This window comes from Andrena cerasifolii, chromosome 6 (assembly GCF_050908995.1).
Source record: "Andrena cerasifolii isolate SP2316 chromosome 6, iyAndCera1_principal, whole genome shotgun sequence".
NCBI classification, from domain to species: Eukaryota; Metazoa; Arthropoda; class Insecta; order Hymenoptera; family Andrenidae; genus Andrena; species Andrena cerasifolii.
In genome coordinates, this window is record NC_135123.1 from 15,317,732 (window position 1) to 15,337,995 (window position 20,264).

Below are 20,264 nucleotides of genomic sequence, written 5' to 3' on the forward strand. Positions count from 1 at the left end.
ACACGTGCACACTCACACGCATACGTACACACACTCGACATGCACACACGGGCGAGTGCCGCGCGTCACACGTTTATACATAGCGACACATGTATACATACTTTTAAATACACAAAGGGCACGGTAACCCCGTAGCTGGGAGGGGTTTAGGTAGGGTGGTGCCGCGCCACCGAGGCGCGAGTTTTAACGTATATTTCTCTTTTCCTTTTCTGGCCGAAAACGAGACACGAGAACCCTCGATAGGATGTTGAACATGTCCGAGGACAAGAGAGAGAGGCGATACGGAAGGGAAACGCGAGGGGAGGGCGGACGTTGTCGCCCCCCGATGCCCGTCGCGACACGGTTCGCGTTCACGAACAAGCAAGACCCAGCAACATGGTTCCTATATTTAATAAATTATATTTAATAACGCTAAACAAAAAAAAAATGATTAATAATAGTAACATTAACGATAATAATAAACATAGTAATAATAACGATAGTAATAAAGTAATAGTTATAGCTATCGATAGCTGTAATAATCATTGCTAGTTTACGATCGGCGAGCCGATCAATTCGGGCGTATTACACCGCGATCGAGCGCAGTGCTGGGGATCTCTTTGCGCTCTCCGTCATCCCTCTGCGCGCCCTAGCGCGAGTTTCGCGGGGCCAGGCGACGATCTTGCACAGAGGACGACGGTTCCCGGGGGGGGGATCGTCGAGGAGGTAAACGACATTTCGCGCCAAGTGCAAAGGGATGTTCGGCGGACGATCGAGAAATCGGCAGCACTGGATCGCGAGTAGACCTCTCGATCGGCGGGTAAAAGGGGGTTTTGTAAAGGTCTGTTTGGGAGTGACAAAAAAGAATTCACTATTAGCTCGTAAGTTACGGTTAATTAAAACCTAAAAAAAGAACAGTAGAGATAAGGGAGAGGAAGGTTATGCATCGGTAGACGACACACGGACACACATGCATATATATATATATATATATATATATGAAAAGTATATATATATATATAAATAAACGAATGAAAATGAATGAATAAGAAAAAATATATATATATATTTAAGTAGATGAATATATATATGTGTATGACATCGTACGGCATCGCGTGATGCTATGATGTCATATATGTATGTGTGATGTAACGTACTAGAATCCTCGCGGGTACTATCCGGAACGATAACGCGTATACACGCGTACGTACGTCGTGTTCCACGCGTTTGAAGATGTTTCGCGTCGACGCCAACGGAAAGAACCTAAGAAAGAACGAATGTTGGGGGGAGGGGGGGGGGGAGGAGGGGTCGAAAGAGAGTCCGTCGCGTGCGCGAAACGTTAAGGGTCGCGCTCTGGAGGCAAGAGAGCACACGGGAGAACGTTGTTTTTATTCACCCAGAAGGGAAGCAAGAAAGAGAGGGCGATGGCAAAGAGCAGAAGTGCGCGAGGGACGGCACCACCGAGTAACGAACGAATCAGTTCGCCGTGGGAGAGTAGATTAGAGGGGAAGAGGGTGCTGGGGGATGGAGAGCGGGGCGCAAAAGGAAAGAAAACGTAATGCGGTCGTCAAGTCGAAGCGACAGCGCGGTGTAATAACTATTTCTAAGGTACTAAGCAACTCGAGGTTCCTGTCTGCAAAAGATGCTTTTTCTAATGTAACGTTGACAACAGCAATTATTAATATTATATTTGACTTATTATTATTACGATCATTATTATTATGATTATTATTATAGAGTACGACATTATATTTACATATATGTGGTCATGTATTTATTATTATCTATGTAAAACGTTACAGCGTTGAACCTATACTAAACTACTTAGGAAACGAGTACACACACACACACACACACATGTAGACACAGAGGGTGCGCGCGCATTGTTGCTGATCATCGACGCAACAACGCGAAAGCCTGCGTGCACGCATCCGGACACACAAACACACACACACACACAGAGAGAGAGAGGCACACGGCGGTTAATGTCGTTCGTACACGTGATAAGGGCTGACGCGCGATGGAATATTCCCAATTTTGTCGCGTTGCTCCGTTGGCGATCCGTTTTTTCGATCGTGTCCAGAGCATCGAATCGAATAATAACTTTGTAACCGATACCTCGCAAAATAGGACAATTGTTACTATCTGGTGATCACGGGCTAATTAAACTCCTTGTAGATTAATCAAATTAGACGATAGTGGCCCGGCCCCCTGCCTACCCCCCGAAAAACCCCTCAACCGCCCCCCCCTCCCCCCCTTGCCCGCGGAAAGCCGTAGGTTTTTCAGTGTTTCGTCGATCTTGGACGTTCTCATCGCTATCAAGGACGTAACCGATATCACTAATCTTAGCACGAATCGCGACATCCGTAGGGCGATTCGTCCTTTCTCGCGTACATACATTCTAAGGAGAGGTATGCACTTTGGCGCACAAAGAATCAATATCGTGTTCCTTTTAATTGTATACAGAGACACACTCACGCGTACACAGCCACACACACACACACACACACACATACACGCGTATACACGGGGTATACTTAATTTTTTCTAAACGACTCGCGATCGCAGGTGGACGTAACGAGATATCGACGAGCGAGGGCAACCGAATTCAGGACACCAATGGCACACGACACACACACACCCACGTACACGACGACACAGAACGAGACACGTAAGAGGCATGCGAGTCGAGGGCCGAGAAACGGTCCCGAGACGGTGTCGCGCGTATGTACATACCGCCATGCGCGCGTGTGTTTCTCAGAATGCGGCAACGTACGTGCGCGTGTACGCAGAACTGGGTCGGTTTTGGCGTTTTGAGTTTTCGAGTACGGGAGATTGCGTGATAGAGTAACCGAACCTCGCTACTAGCTGTTCCTAAAAATCAACAATGAATGAGTGATAAGCGTGCGCGAATAATTTAAGGGGTGCGACTAAGTGACAGATTATGCAATGGAAATGCGAGACCTATTATTGCGTTTGCGAGATTCTTGCGCCTGCCGCCGCCGTCGCGTCGCGTCTCTCTCGTCGGAACGGAAACGTCGATCGTCTTGGCCATTCCCTGCGGGGGAGGTCGATCCGTTCGGCGTCGGTACCCTGCCGTTGAGAAGCAGCACCTGGCCCACGATCGGATAGATCGTCGACGGCTACCGAGACCGACGGATTCGTCTGTTGCCACGAGAAGAAAGAGAGAAACAGAAGGAACTATAGAAGCGATCGCCGGTCGCATATGCATTCTTACAGGGTCTCGCGATCGGTTCAGATGAAACGCGACGGTTCTTCTGAAATCGGAGGAGGAACAGATACGAGAGAGACCGGTCGATCAGTATTTTCTACGAGAGAAATAGCGACGGACGGCGAGCGAGTTTTTCAGTTTTCTAATCTCGTTGAGTTTCTACGATATGTGTTGAACGCGAGTATTTATTATTAACCCCCATTGGTTACCTCTGTTGCTATTGCAATAGATTATTATTATTATTGCCGCCGTCATCGTCATTTATTATTATTGAGATGGATGCGTGGTGTTTATTATTATTGCAATTATTAACATGGATTATTATTGTCATTATTATTGCCGATTGAATTGTGAATCTGTTCGAGCGACATTTCATTGACTATTAATTAATAACGGATACTAATAGATAACGATAGCGACTAATTCTTGTGAGAGATTGCCATGTGTATATCTTATATGTACTCACTATGGGGCCCCGCGATCCTTTTTGGCGGTGATTGAACGCCAACGAGACGCGTGGCGCCCAAAACGCCGGCCCGATGACCCCGACGATGTTGGCGCCGTGCAGCGAACGCTCGCGTTTGCGAGATGCGATTTCCTTTTCTTTTTCTTTTTGTTTTTCTTCTTCTTTTTCTTCTTCCTATTTCGACGATCGTCGGGTCGCGAGCGCCCGACACGACACGCCTCTCCCCGCGCCTCGCGCATGGCCCCTTTTTTTTGTAAAACGCCGAGGCGCGGGGAGATCTCGACGAGGGGGCGAAGCGACACCGGCGGCTCTTCTGGCGAATGAAATGACGGAATGGAAGGGAGAGAGAGAGAGAGGGAGAGAGAGTGGGAGAGAGAGAGAGAGAGAGAGGAAGGACGAAAGAGAGCGAAAAACCCGAGGAAAATGATAAAGGGCGCGCGTGCACCCGCCGCAGGGCGTGCCCCCGTATTTTTCACAGAGATGCGTAAGAAAGACGTGCCGCGCGGAATGTATAGTTTCTTTGTTCTGCCTTTTTTCTCGCGCGATCCCGTTCGTCGGGTGTGTACGAAAGATAACGCGAGGTCCCATCGTTTGCTTTCGCCGGTCTCGGCTAACCCTCCCCGAACGACGACGAATTTCCCTCCGATGTTCCCGCGCTTTCCTCCCCGCGCCGGCGGCCATCTCTCGCTCTAGCTAATTCTCGATCGCGTACCTCGCAACGCGCCGCCGGCGCGGATGTACAAAACCGTGAAACGATCAAGAAGACGGGGGGGAGTCAAGTGGAGGTGTATGAAAAAAAAGAGGGAAACAGAGAAATCCATACGCTCTTTCTTGAACATCTCGCCCATCTGCGCTCGCCCTTGTGTACAAATATATATTTATGGTGCCATACGTGTTATGCGCGCGTGAACAGGATCCCGCGTTCGCGCGCGCATCTAGATTTTATAATAGAGGAAAGATGAAAGAACGAAAATAATGCTGTGAGGATGAGAGAGAGAGAGAGGGAGAGAGAGAGGGGGTAGGGAGGACAGAGAGAAAGAGAGAGGAAGGTGAGAATGAGAGGGGGTGCGAAAGAGAGAGAAAGAGAGGGGTGGTGGGAAAGGGAGAAAGTGAGAGACAGCGAGAAAGAGAGAAAAAGGAGGGGGACGACGAGAAAGAAAGAAGGTGAGGGAGAGTGAGGATGAGAGAAAGAGCGGAAGCGAGAATGAGAAAAAGGACGAGAGTGTGAATGAGAGAAAGAACGAGAGAAAGAAAGAGAGAGAGAGATATATGCAAGCGCGAAAACGTATTGGCGCATACGTACGTACATACATCACACATACACGTGCCATTTAAGATGGCTGTACCTGTATACGTATATAAATATACGCGAGCATACAGTGGTGCACATGTTTACGTGCGCTATTCCTATAAAGAGTGACCAGCAAGAGAAAGAGAGAAGAGGAGAGAAAGAGAGAGAGAGAGTTGGGGAAAGAAAGGAAATGAGAGAAAGCGACAGAAAGGGAGAGAGAAAGAGAGAGAAAGGGAGAGAGAGAGAGAGAGAGAGAGAGAGAGAGAGAGAGAGAGAGAGAGAAATAGGAATTTAAGAAAGGCGAGGTCAGCTGCAATCGGGCCCCAACATCGTACGGCTAATGAGTGCGGTGCAATCATGTTCCTATTAGGTTTCATATCTAAGCGAGTAATTAATTATACCACTAAATATAAATGATGAAGAAGGATATAATGATATTATATATATATTATTGGATATATATATATACATACGATACGATTATATATAGATCTAGTCTATCAAACTAACAACAAACAACACTCCCCTCTCCCAGGTCCCTTCCCCGGAAAGAGATAAAGATGCAACATATTTTCCCATATACATAGATCCTGTCCTCTCGTGTAAACTGAATCGAAAGGGGCGCGTGTACGCGAATGAAGTTCACGCGTGAATTTCCTCCGACATATGTAGGTACTTTTACGAGCTGGATGCGTTTCATCGTTTCTTTATTCTTCTTTCCGTTTCGCATTTACTTATTTTCGATAGGGTCGGGAGGAGTAGTGGGGGCGGCGGGTTAACCAGCTCGTGCGAGTATCGAGCGACCCCTCTTTTTGTCTAGAGAATAAGCAGGGCATCCGAGTTTTCTTTTTTTCGCCAGCCGCGTTTAACGAAGCGTTCCTACGTAAAAGTGTTCCCACCCCCTCCGCCACCGAGTCAAAGCAACAGTTAAGCGGGACGACGCGACGAGGCGAAGAGGGGAGACGAAGAAGAACGCGAGGACTATACGAAACCGAACGAATATAATTAAATGAACGACAAAAGAAACGGCATTTTGGTTCCTAAAGCGTCGTCCAGAGACAACGTCTCCTAGGATAACACCGTGTTCACGTTACTCTAGAAGGCTTTGCCGAAAGAAAACAGAAATGAAGAAACAGAAAAAGAAACGAAAACAAAGACTATCTTTCTCGGATAATATCCGTGCACCTCGTTTTGTCCCTGCTCCTCCCCTCCGTCTTTTTGGTTCCCCTAAGGTTTCGCTGATCCGCCGACGCTTCGAACACTATTCTCCCTTAATTGGTGAATTACGCTTCACGGACCACCACGCAGAGAAACCAACCGATGCCTCCTTACGTCTGTTGAACATTCGTCCTGTCTGCGGCTCGTTTCCTACGATTTCTTCTACTTTTAAGGCGACGGTGACTCGTTTGATAAGGAATTTTTACTGAACCACGGATGGATTATGTTTGAGAAATGGAAGAAAAAAAAAACAGAAAGAAGCAAAATAAAAAGTCTCCTTCGGTAAGAAACGTAACATATCACCTATCCACCTCGAACATTCGTTTCGCGTAGCTACGCATCCTCGGCCCGCCTCGAGCTGCGTTCCTTTACCGAGGACGGTGTCTTAAAGCTGCGATAGGCCTTGTCTAAAAGCCAGCTGTGTTTCGCTACTATGCTTTAGAAAAGTAGATAGTGTTCGTTCCCCGAACACTAAATCCTATCGCTCAATCATGGAAGATGGACGACGAATATACGATCGTGAAAAAAAAATATAGCGTGACTTAGAACGTAGGATAAGCAGGCGCGCGCAAATTCCTTGTGGCGAAAGGAATCGATAGGTTCTTCACCGTTTTGCAGTCTGAGGCTTCGTGTTCAATACACAACCGATTGCTATTTGAACGTCTAAATTGCAGAATACATAGAAAACGTAGTATAAATTAGCTAAAATCTGTGGGAATACCTACTCGACAAGATAAAGTCCAAATTATGGTTTGCACATCTCTTTTTACAAAAGAAAATGAAAAGATTTGTAAAATTCAAGTGTATAAGCGCGTTTACTAATAGACCGAACGTTTAACGCGATTTACCCCGGGTTCGTTATAAATCTTAGCTAATTTTGAATTTGGAAATAATCCCTCATACCCTTGTGCAGGTTAGCTTCGAGAAATCGGTGCTATTCGATCCGCGATACTGAGTCGAACTCTGTCATAGGACGACGTAACGCGTTGCTTCTTACGTCGGGTTAAAAATCAGAATCGAACTGATACGTTGTGGAAATATACGTAGAAAATAGACTGCTCGTGTTCCTCATGCGCGAGTGCAACTGCTGCTGATATGCAAACAGCGTGCACCGATATAGTTAGCCTTCTGAACTTCAACTGCGTCTATTTTAAAAACGAAGCCTCAGATTGCACACTGGTAAGTGAAGCTTTGAATTCTTTACGCGTAGCATTCGCACGGTTTAGCTGGTCCGCCTGAAATACAGAGGATCGTGGAAAGTAAAATTCGACGTGTAATCCGAGCGTGTCGCTGTCGCGAACGTCATTCGCGGGACGCGAATATCGTTCCATTACGCCAGAATCCATTTGATTTCCGGGCCGCGTGGCGTACCATTTCCGAGTTCCGATATTAGCTCACCTGCCAATTTGCATACAGACGGCAAAACACGGCCGCTTAGGCGACCGATGTCGCGTTAGCACGCGACATTGGTAACGCCCGTACCACGATGACCCGATGCCATTTTTCAATGACGCTATTATGAATTTCCATTCAGCGGGACGTTTCGAACAACTGCGGTGTCAGCCTCTAGTCGCTTCTGGCACGATCGATCGCATCGATCCCGCGACTTTCGTGGCCATTAAATCGTGCGGCTCCTAGTCTCCCAGGATCGAAGGAAGCAGTCGTGGCAGCTGAACCCCCCAAAAAGGCGAACAGTTTTTTCACTTTTCCACCTGTCATTTGCACCCTGCCTCTCCTCTCTCCTACCTTGCCAAATCGTTGAAGCTCGTTTGGCTCTCTCAGTCACCGACAAGAACTGAACTGTACTAAACTTCGACGTATTCTATTAAATGCTAGTTTATCAGAAAATCGATACATCTGTCTCATCATTGATCCCTTTTCGCTGGATGCTTCCGTTGGTGATCGTTGGATCCGCCGTCGAGATCTCCTTTACCCTGCTGATGTGGTTCTCGTAAGTACAGATTTTCATATTTTATAACGGTAAGCGAGAATTCCTTCGCGGCTATAGACGCGTGTTTTAAAGGGATCTACGTAGCTCGTTGAAAAGTATGTTTAAGTGCATTTGATGGAGGAGGTGTGGAATCTATTTTCAAGGCAAATTGCGAAAATTTGTGAGGTTTCTTTCGGTGACTATTAAGTCCATCATTTGCATATCTATCGCAAGAAATATTTTCACCATCCTCGCAATTTAATCTAAAGAAATCGAATTGGCTCGCACCGCGAGAAGGCACGAGAAGATAAGTCCGACACAATCGATCGCAGAATAAACATGGAGAATCGCGATGCATTCGCGACGGATCGACGTGGAATCGAGGGAGCGGAATAACTTACGCGGAGGCGGACGAAGAGGGCGAGGAGGAGGAAGGAGAGGTCGAGGAGAGGGAGAAGAGGATCGTCGTCGTCTTAGGAGAGTGTTTGCTCGCGAGATGAAACGCAAATTAGGTTTAGAGGGGGATCAAACCCCCGTCGTATCGAAATAAAGGCGGCACGTAAAATATACGCGACTCACCCTCGCCGCCCGTACCCTTTGGGAAGCTAACAGGGATAGGAAAGCATCCTTCACCTCCATCGGCTCTATCTCCATCTATACCATCCCGACCACCCCGTTCCAGAAACCCCCAAAGCGCCTTTACGACACGATATCGTCTCGAATGCTAACTTCGAGTCGCGTCTACTCTGCTGCAAAAATTCCGGGGCTCTGAAAGTGGCTGGCTCGCAAATTTAAATACGAGAGCCACCGTTTTTAGAGTAACGACGACGTGCGTGTGCCAGTAAATAGAAGACTCAAGGCACGATGCACCGTGGTCCGCGCTTTAGTCGAATAAGTGGCGGATATCTATCGAATAAATGTGAAGAATGCTGGTGAATATAGGGTTTCTTTTATTTCAGACTTTGTGTCACCTAGAATTTTCCAATCATATGAAACGAACTGTAATTTTATGCACAAGGTGGGACGTGATTCGGGGTAAAATGGGAAAGTGGAAATATAGACCGAAGTTTTTGTACGAGACTTTATCCTTGAAAGGAGCCACATTTACAATTCGAGAAGTAAGGTATATTTGTACGGTTCAACAGAGTCGTCTGACGTGTCTGTCTATTGCTGGTTATTTCTACTTGCGCGTTAGGAAGGTGAAGATATAACACGATTACACAGCCACAGTACTATTTCTGAGTAATTAAACAGCGTATCAAGGACATACACGCTAACAAACTTAAAAATTTAAATCTCATAATTAAAAATAATTACTTTCATCGTGACCTTTAGAATGATGTGCTCGTAATTTGGTTCCTGTGTATTTCTCTTTCGAAACGCGTAATCCGAAGACGAATTCTATAAATGCACTTAAAAATTATTATCAACAATTAATACTCGCGGTATTAAAATTTTTTATTTTCAAGTAGTAGGGGATAAAAATTGTATAGGCAACCTCGCGCTTACTATGTTCAATCAAGAACTCCATGCTGTTACTGTTCCACAGTGCATTACGGTTCTGAGATGCATATTACAGGTACATTTAAAATACATTCATCACAGAGCTGCGAGCGAGCGGAGTACAAGACAGCTCCGCAGGACTAAAGGAAACGCTGGGAAGCTTTACTGAAGATTCCTTTGGACAGAAGGAAGGCAGAAACGCATCCACCTACACAGTTTCCCTCTTATCCTTTCCATTTCCACTCAATCGCATCGAGTACTTCCTTACCATTACGTACCCCGGTATCTAGTTACAAACACAGCGGGCTGCGCGTTTGAGACAATTTCTATCGAAGTGTGGACCATCGTTTCTTGTACGTATTCCACCTCTTTCATTCCATGTACCTGCACCCAGCGTCAACATTATAACAGATACTCGTTTCACATACAGGGTGTCCAACGGTCCGCAAAATCCTTCAGATATTCGCCAATATACCATACAGCGTTGTACGTCCATTAAGGGGTCATGCCTAACGAGGAAAGATCCCGAACCAGGACATTCAAAAAATTCTGAGACTTTGTGAATATGTAGGGGATTTCCTATTGATGTAAACGCAATTTTTTTTGCTGCCCAATTTTACTTTAAGGGGGCGAAATTGACTCCTTAAATTCCGGATATTTTCCGATTTTGTGTTATAACCCGCGAACTGTAAGTTACCAAATGATAGTTCTATTTAAAAGAAGCAGCTTTTGTTTTGAAACTTGTTTTCTATCTCTTCTATTCTCTCGTAACACTTACAGATTGCGAGTTAAAAAATAAAATCGGAAAATAGCCGAATTTTCAGGGGTTAATTTCACCTCCCTAGTGTGAATTTGGGCAGCAAACAAAAGTTGCGGTGTAATCAGAAGAAAACCCCTACATATTCACAAAGTTTCAATTTTTTTTTGAATTTCCGGGTCCGGGATCTTCCCTTGTAAGTAGTTGACAGTCGAAAAGGTACGTGATTTTCGCGAATTTTTTGTGGAAAATCTAACGTATATTTTTTACAACTATTTCCTTATTTCAAAAGTACATATATACAGCAACACTCGGTAATTTTTTCATAAAAGAATATTAAAAAATGAACGAATAACGGCCACTCTCGTGGAAGCTGTTTACATAAAGCTGCGCGGTAAGCACGATTTCTCCGAGCTGGATCATCTGACATCGAAAAGTGAAGAAGATTCTGTTAACATACGAGTTTATCCGGACGAAGGATTTTCGTTCCGATGAAAACTCTATTTTTAATTAAAAAAAAATGAACAATTCGGACATCGAAAAATCATGGACAAGCGTTAAACCCCGCCGATTTTGTCTGAACTGAATTTCTTGAGTTCTTTTTTATTCGATACTAAGCTGAACCAGCTCCTCTTAACATCCCTCGCAGGATTATGAAACCACACCCTTCACTGCCCGTTTAGAAATATACTGCGAACCGAGGCTCGCGTTCCTGCGTTAACAACGTTCACCAAACGAGCACCCGGTACATAAGGAACGTGCGTCTTCAGGTGTTGTAACATATAAGACTGTTCCATACCTATATATATACACACGTTCACCAGGAGGTCGTATCTTCTCGTTAGCCGCCGCGATGAAGCTACCCGCGCGGTGGAGTCACGTTTTTAATTTCTACCGGGCTGGCCTTAGTTCATTTTCACACCCCCTCAGTGGGTGCCGCGTTCGCCGGGCGTCTAATAAGTAAATAATAACTCGTTCCGCCACATAACTCCTCCAGCTGGCCTCCACTTCGGAGGGCCAGCCGCTCGGCGGGCCCTCCGCGCAATTAATACGAATTCCACGGCGACACATCACGACGAGGCGATGTTTATTCGCGATCGCTGTGGGCCTGGAAATCTGGAAAGCCACGGGCCGCGCGGGGGACGTATTTACAACGCGCTGCTATAATAACTTCGGGGCGCGTGATAAAGTTGGCGTGCACGGGAGCGACGACGATATTTCTGCGGCAGAACGCTATAATTACGATGTCGAGTTAAGCGAGTTATTATTTGGACATGTATTTGTCAGCTTTGAATTTTATAGCGCGGTTGTAAGAGTTAGGTGCGTTCGGCTAGCAGTTTTATTAGACGTTCCGGACGATTTCCTTTAATGAGGCATCGCTGCTCGAATTTATCGGAGGGGGATGATAGAGAAGCGAGTACTGCGGAATCTTTCGTAATGAAGAGATTAGTTGCTCTCGCGAGCCACAGAGATTACGGTGTATTAAATTATGGAAATTTCGATCGGCTCGGTGGAGGCTACAAGCTCGCGAGCTTGTAACGGATGGAACGGGATATCGTGGTATAAAATTTAATCGCTTTTTCGCGAATGGCTCGATAGCTTCATGCAAATCGTCCATAAGGTTACGTTAAACGCCCGGGCACGGTGTTCCTAGTTTCCTGGGAATCTTCCCGCTTGATCCTGAAACTTCGCTAGGATCCCGGTAAAAAGCCTGGCGTCCCTTCGAACTGTGCTGCGTTAGCAATTAACGTAAAGCTATCGTGTTCCACTGGCCAGTCCGCCTATCTTCTTTGCCCCTTTTGTTTCAATGTAACGGCCTCCGACGGAAATTACTGCAATCCCTGGATAACTGGCCTAGGTAGCCAGCTAATCACCGACGAGAATCATTAATTGCCAAATAATTGCAACAGCCGCGCCGCGGCTGGATCTACTTCTTGCGCAGCCTCCGCGCTGTGTAGAAACGATCGTGGCCAGACCTTGGCTTCGGGTCGACGCCAGCCACAATTTGACAGGTGCTGATTGGCGGCTCATTAAACAGCATTTAATACGCGGCCGACTGTAACAGAACAAATTGCTGTTCTGCAGGAAACGAGGCACTGACTGTTTCTTCTCTTTTCCCGTTCGGACCGCATCCTATAACATTGACGCACCCGTGAATAGATGCAGCGCATATTTCGCGATCCGCGGTGTTCATTAAACGCGAACACCTCGGGCATTATGCGATTACGATGCGCCAACGCGTGCCCTTCCTCTTCAGAAACCGTGACAGCTTTTCTTTAACGGATCTTATCTTTTAGCGCTGGTTGTGACGGCTGAAAAACGCTCTTTGCTGTTGGAATCTGGGAGAGAGATGCAGTGACCGAATTGAGCACCTTGCAGCAAGAGGGTGCAGCTCAAATTTTTTTACAGTTTTCGAGTTACGACGTGTGATATACGTAAAATAAATTCTACATCGTTTGCTGCACAGTCGATGCAAATCCGATAATAAATGAGTGATTTATTGCAAATAAATAAAAATATAAATATTATAAATATTATATTATAAGTATTAATAGTAATATTTTTATTATAAAATATTTTCTCCCTCAAAATAGAAAGAAAAACTTATCAACTCCGTAACTGCTTTTTATTGTGTAAAAATACTTATATATTTTTTTTTATATAGTTTATGTCACGGGAGCGGAACTGTAGACTGTGCTATGTATACCACATCCGATAAGCATAAAAGAATGTACAGATGGCGAAATGAATACTAATACTACTACTACTATTTATATATTTTTCAATTAGTGTTCTCTTTTTAATGTTAAGTCAAAGCAATAATTTTATAAACAGTTTTTTCTAATTTACTCGAGGTTAGTAAAGATGGAGCTGCACCCCTCTTACTGTGAGGTCCTCAATTCTGGAGGAGGTTCCTGTAATAGTACAAGTGTAAAGTGATATGTGTAATTTGACTGGAGTCTTTGGTGTTACTTAGTTGGCTTTGCCGGTGCCATTTTGAAAATTATATGCAGAGTAATTCGCAGATGCATGAATATGCGTTGGGGGAGAGAACCTCCCCGAATGTTAGAAAATTGTATGGGCATGGTTTTAGAAGTGTAGGAGATTAAAGGGAAGAGTAACAAAGTAGGGGAAAATGGGCCAAAACCGAGTGCCTAATTTATTTTTCTTGCCAGCACAAAATCAGATGGCAAAATAAGCTTTGGCCACCGCTAGAAATTTTAATTGGTCCTTTCAGAGTCAGAAAATGAGAGTTCTTCTTTGAAAATAACTATTTGGCTCACAGAAGGTTTTACCCAAAGGTGTGAGTAATATCGAGTACCTATTAAAACACGCGAAAAATATAATATAATTATAAAACCTTTATTACTATTACTTCAGAAGTCACAAAGAAAGTTATTTGAACAAATACTAACTTGTACAAAAATTTATTTTAATTTACCTAGTAAAAAAAAAAATACAAATAAAGGTCTCATCGCAACACAACACTGAAGCTTTTCAACTCGAAATTTTTAAACTTCTCTAGTTGAAAAACCACGCTCTTTGCACTTATCATAGAAAAATCCCTTAACAATGGTGCTCTGCGTTTGCAGGAAAATATGGAACATTGTTCAAAAAAATTTTAAATCAATCTTGTTTGGAAAATGACTGTCGAAGGAAATCATTCGTCCTTCGCAATATTCACTGCAACGCCTGTAAATAGAATTAGGTATCCTGCAAAACTGAGCGACGTTACCATTAGACTTTCGTGCTGCTGCAAAAGGGACCCTTTGTTATCGAACACGGCCATACGTGTACGTTAGATCGCACTGATGGCGCGCGTGTAAAATAAAGCAAGACGGGACGAGAGCTAAAGGTACACTTGCTGGCACGTATGAAAATGTAGATGTATGTCGTAGAGACTTAACCGAAGGAAAAGCTCGGATGCTGGCGGAGGGAGGAGCTCGACCTCCTTAGAATGCATGTGTTTACCTTTAATACATTTTTCGACGATGTTGACCGAGGCGTATCTTCAACCTGCGCGCGTGTGCACGCATACGTACATGTGAGAGCCCGGGACCTACAGGGTGCCGCTAAAATATTCACCTTGTCAGAGGCGGCCTGCAAAATGTGGACGGCAATTTCTACGGTAACCGAATTCAAAAGGGGCCAAACGCAGATAGTAAGAAAGAGAAACGAGCGCCGTTGAAAAATGTCCCCTGTCTGGTTCGCACGAGCGTCGGACCCCCACTTCGAGCCTCTTCCAGCGCGATAATTGCATTCCTTCGAAGAATAGTAGTTAAAGAATTTATTTGAAGCGACTCGCAATGAATTTCCGCGAGCGTTACACCGAGCCGCGCTTCGTGTACATCGCTGCGAGAAAGGTCGAGCAAAGGGAAACTTAGGCAATCGCTCTTCGATCTATTACGAATTATTGTTTTTCTACGCTACGGGTATCCTGGTGGTAACCGATAGCGCATCGATCATCGTTATCAATATCCTAACGACCCCATAGAAATATTCTTTTACTATCATAACACGCTCGGGCGTAAAGCACACAATCATTAAGTCAAACTGCATTAACATAATCATGGCACGCAAACACGGATCGCAATTTCTGAAACAGCTCCTCCCATGAGTGTTTAGGTTCTGGGCAAAGGCCAAGCAACCTCGAAGCGATTTCCCGTGAAATTGCTCTATGCTCGAGCCTCCCCGTAACCGATTCTATCGTGCCTGTTAACAGTGTTTACGATACGCGTTATTAAAAGGAAATCAGTAATCGTTTATCTGCATTGAGCGACGCTTACAAGGAGAGTATTTTAGGTGTCCGCCTCCGAGCATTTTGATTTTTGGATATGTTATAGAGGACCGAAAATTAAGAAATACGTGTTTTTTTATTTTTCCCCGTTTTCATATTTGGGGGGTGAAAGCTGCGTTCAAGTTAGTTAGGGTTGAAATATCATTTTTGTGGAATATCTCGAGAACTATTAGAGATAGGGGAATAGTGTCAATGGACGAATTTTGTGTCTCTGAATGGGAAATATGACTGACTCGCCAGATTTACAAAAAGTCCATTTGTTTAAATAATACATAAAAAATTGTTATTTTTTGTTAATAATTCTTGTAAATCTTCATCTATTTGCATGCAAATTTATTTTCTTATACTTCACAGGAAATTATATGCGTATTAGATATGTTTTGTTTAGAATTTTATTTCTAGATAACTTGAGAACTACATTTCCCTGTAGGAGGACACCTTACTATAAGTAAACTTCAATAATAATTATATTTGTTAATTTGTAGGAAATACAAATTCTGATTTATCCGTATTTTCGGTTCGGCTGCGAAGTATAAGAAAATAAATTTCCATGAAAATAGATGAAGATTTACAAGAATTATTAACAAAAAATAACAATTTTTTATGTATTATTTAAACAAATGGACTTTTTGAAAATCTGGTGAGTCAGTCATATTTCGACACCTAAAATACTCTCCTTATAAGTAGTTACCGTGGCGAGCTAGGGTATAATTCTGCTTAATTGCAATTTAAATATTTCCAGAGTCCATCGTTTCACGCCCATGGAGATTAAAATGTCGACAATGCCCGGGACGAAAGCAATCCCGAAAATGGCATGTCCACCTCGGCCACGGTTAAGCCGAGCTTTGTGGCGATTCTCGCGCGGTGTTGCCTTTGGCCGAGCTCTCGTCACTGGCCGGAGATTCAAAGGGTGGTTCAAAGACCCTTCGGCGCTATTTCCCGCTAAAATCATTCGCGCGGGGATCCCCTTATCTGGCTATGCAAAAGAGAAGGAAGGAGGAGACAGAAATTGACAATTCCTCTGTCCCGAGCGCCCGCGAGCGCGCGTGCTTCCACCCCCGCCATTCCATCGACGGCTCTTGTGAAAGGCAGCGGGAATAACGGACGAGGATAGTTCGCGACAAATCTTTCCCTCTATGCAGAAACCGGGCGGAGATAGATGGGGGCGAGGAAGGAGGATGGAGGAGCCGGGGGTAGAGAGAGAGAAGCAGGGGCAGTACTCGCGAAAGCTATGTCAGGGAAAGACAGGGGAACGTGAGGAAAGGTAAGAAGGGAGGAGAGAAAGAAACGTCACTCGCGCAGTGTTTGTCCAGGAGGATTCGAGCGAGTGCCGTGTACGTCGGTGGAGGCCGGCGAAGGGTGAAAGGGTGGCCACCCCTCTCACGGCCACCCACGTAGGTGGTGGCAGTTGCGGGGGACGTACGGAGGGCAGGGGATGGAGAGGACGCGGGAATGGGGGTGGCTCCGAGGCAGTCCTCTTCTTAGAGCATTTCAATATATGGCAAGGGCCTTTGAGGTTGCGGGGGTTGGGGTGCTCGAGGGCAAGAGGAGAGGCACCCACCTTCGTGGAAGCGAGGGGGCACAACGATGGTGTGGGGTGAGAGGCGCTATTGATTCTTCTTTTAATCTCGTCGCGACCCATCCCTCGAGTCGACCTGAAGTTGAGGGAGAAAGAAGGTATGGGGGAGAGGGTGGTAGGAGGGGTAGCAGGGGGGAAGCTAGAGTGGCAGGCGAAGAAAACGAAAGAAGAAGGACCTTACGGCCAAGGGGTGGCACCGCAAGGTCCCTGGGTTGGGTGACACGAGGAGGGGCCCCGAGGAGCGAAAGGATGGTCTTACTTATTTGAATGTGTCGCCGCGCGAGACAAAAACGACGCCGTTGAATCCGTGGAATCGATGTGCCGTGGCACCGCCGCTGCCGCCGCCGCTACCACCCTCATCGACACTCGACGAAATCGTGGAAAGATCGGCGGAGGGACCGCCACGCACGCGTGTACCCGCGGAGCACGCACGAGGAGAGCACCCGCTGCGAGATGATATTTATGTATCTATTGATTGAGTGCCGCCACCGCCGACGGCTGCCCTGGCCACTTTCGTTTCATGTGAAATCGACCTTGGCGAGAGGACGGTTTTCTGTGTCGCGTTATAGCCAGTCTGCTGCGTTTTCGAAACGGTGCACAGTGGAGAAATTACGCGATTTTATGGCCAAAACCACAAATATAAATTTTTCAATTCGACAAAATAAATGCAAATGTCAATTGAAGAACTAATACGAGTATCAAATGCCACCAATTTTACTGTTAAATGATTTAATACAAAGCTCCTATAGACTTGCAAATGTTTATGTTATAGAATTAATCCAGATTTTCAAGTTGCTTCAAACACTTATATTGTGTTATCCAAAGATCTGAAAATAATTTCAAGATATCTTTTTGTCCTCAAAATAATTATGTTGCGGTTTTTAATACGTAATTTATACAATTTTTAAAGCAGTGTTTTAGAAATAACCTTTTCATGTAAGAATCAGTTTTCAATACATAAAATAGTTATCAATCCCATAATATCCTGCAATGATTTTCATTCCTATTTTACGTTGGACTATTTTGATTCTATAAATACAATTATTAATTGCTAATAGTTGCTAATCATGTAATTATATGCATTTTTTATGCACGATCCAGTGTCTTGTACGGTGTCGGGAAGTATTTTATTTGATTTTTTTACTTTCGCAAATAATTTTCGAAGCACGTTTAGCTCAAGAATGCACTTCAAACTAGATCTCTGTCAAATCGAAACGTCAGATTGGCACGTCTCTTGGGCTAATATGTGCGGTGTGGCAATACTTTTAAGGTTGGCAACTGAGAATTCTGAAAAAAAATTATAGGCGCCCAACTCCTCGATGAAACAGGTGCCCGCCTGAAGGCAGGCGTATGCACTAGAGGGTTAAATTGTCAGTGAACCGGTCTCTTCTTTATTGGAAGTTCTCGGGGATTATGGCCATTTCTGTTACAAGATTATTTCAAAATACCAAGGTACGAAAATACGATTAACTTTCTTACGATGATCTTCAGTAATTGTAGAAAAACTCACCCCTCCGTGGACACGCATTCATTCATCGTGGCAGCCTTTTAAAGCACTTCTGCATCTTTATTCGCAGCAGATATCGGAATTGCGAGCGTGTAGCACGTGCCGGCTGGGTATTAAAAGTCCATAAGTATGGGCCGCATGCGGCGTATAAAAATTCAGGAAACGCAATAAGCGCAACGAAATAAAGTCGTGCAGTTTCTTCCGTTATCCGTTACACCGCCCCCCGCAACCCCCTTTGCGCCGTTTCCGAACTCTACGTCTACGTACACGCGGTGCCTTCTCTCGCGCATCTCGCTCCCTCCGGTCCCCTCTCTATCCTTCCTTGTCCCGATCAGACGGGAAGTGCACCCCAGAGTGTAACAGAGAGAGCAACAGGAGGGCAGGGGAAAAAAATCAGCTCCGTGGCCGAAGCGACCAGGGAGCAACGAGTGAAAGACGCGGGGATAGATCGTGGGATGAGGATCGGCAGTGGAAATGACGAGAAGACGGGGGAGTCACCCTATTTTTTTGTGCCCGTGGCTCAGGGCTAGGGTAAGATATTGATTTTTTTTATTTTATAATTAGGGGCTCGCACCCCTTGGCTGCCAGAAAAACATGTCACCCTGAAAGAGCCCGCCGCCCTTCGCCGACCCCACGAACGATTCGCTCCTCTGACACCTTTATGGTCCACGTATGGCCAGGACTCCTTACATAACTCTGGGTCGCTCAATGGCACAATGGAGAGCCAATCGGAGAAGTGAGAATATTTTCATCGATTTTTTTGAAACCCTACCCCGAGGTTTCGACCGATCGAGCGCGAAATTTTGAGTAAGGAGTTACATACAGTGAGTGTCACTCAAAATCGTACAGTGTAACGCTTGCCAGATTATCGTTTGAAAAGATTTTTTAGGAATAAACACACTGACATAATTGTACTGAATATATACTAATTGCAAATAAAAAGCTTTATTCGTAATAAGAAAATTATACATATTTGGAAATAATGTACAGAAAATGCCAGTAACTGAAAATCGTACATGTTGGTTCACCTGTAAAAAGTACGGGAATAACCTAATTTTCTTTTCTGTAACAGTTGGCTATCCTTTCTTTATACCTTCAGGGAAATTTTTTGTGTAACTAAAAGTCGCAAATTAGTGCGCAACGGGTAAAATTAATTAAAATGAAGCAAACCACTCTTGAAGAACGGGAATTGGTTATTTACCATTATAAAAATGGAAAAAGCCTAAATAAAATAGCTGAAATTATTAATCGGAAAAGGAGTACTAGATTACACTGCGTTTCTAATAAACAACAATTGAGGTCTGCACTGCAAGAAGAGTGGGCAACCATTTCGAAGGAATTTTGCGAAAAATTGGTGCAATCGGTTCCACGACGACTACAAGCAGTCGAAAATAATCGTGGATACCCCACAAAATATTGAAATGCACTTTCGTTTTTTTTTCTATTAACGATAATAACATATTTTTCGACATGTACGATTTTCAGTGACTGGCATTTTCTGTACATTATTTCCAAATATGTATAATTTTCTTATTAAGAATAAAACTTTTTATTTGCACTCAGTATATATTGAATACAATTATGTTAGTGTGTTTATTCCTAAAAAACCTTCATCTCACATCTATAGTAACAATATTTTTCAAACGATAATCTGGCAAGCGTTACAGTGTACGATTTTGAGTGGCACTCACTGTATATCGTTTGATAATTTATAGGAAACTGGTCGAAATAATCCTGCGCTGATTGAAGTGGCCTTGTTGTAAGGTGAATGTCCCAATTTCTGCTCATGTTCCCATTTCTGCTCGTTTCGTATTTTTCTTATTATTATATGCGTTACGTTTGTACTATAGTTGCAACAAAATAATTCTAATACATCGCTATTTTTCATGAGCAGAAATACGGACATTTAGAGCATTATATATTTAATTACAAATTACTAATAGTTAAACATCATGAAATATCTTTCTTAAATAGTTTTCGAATTGGTTGATTTATTATTAAAGA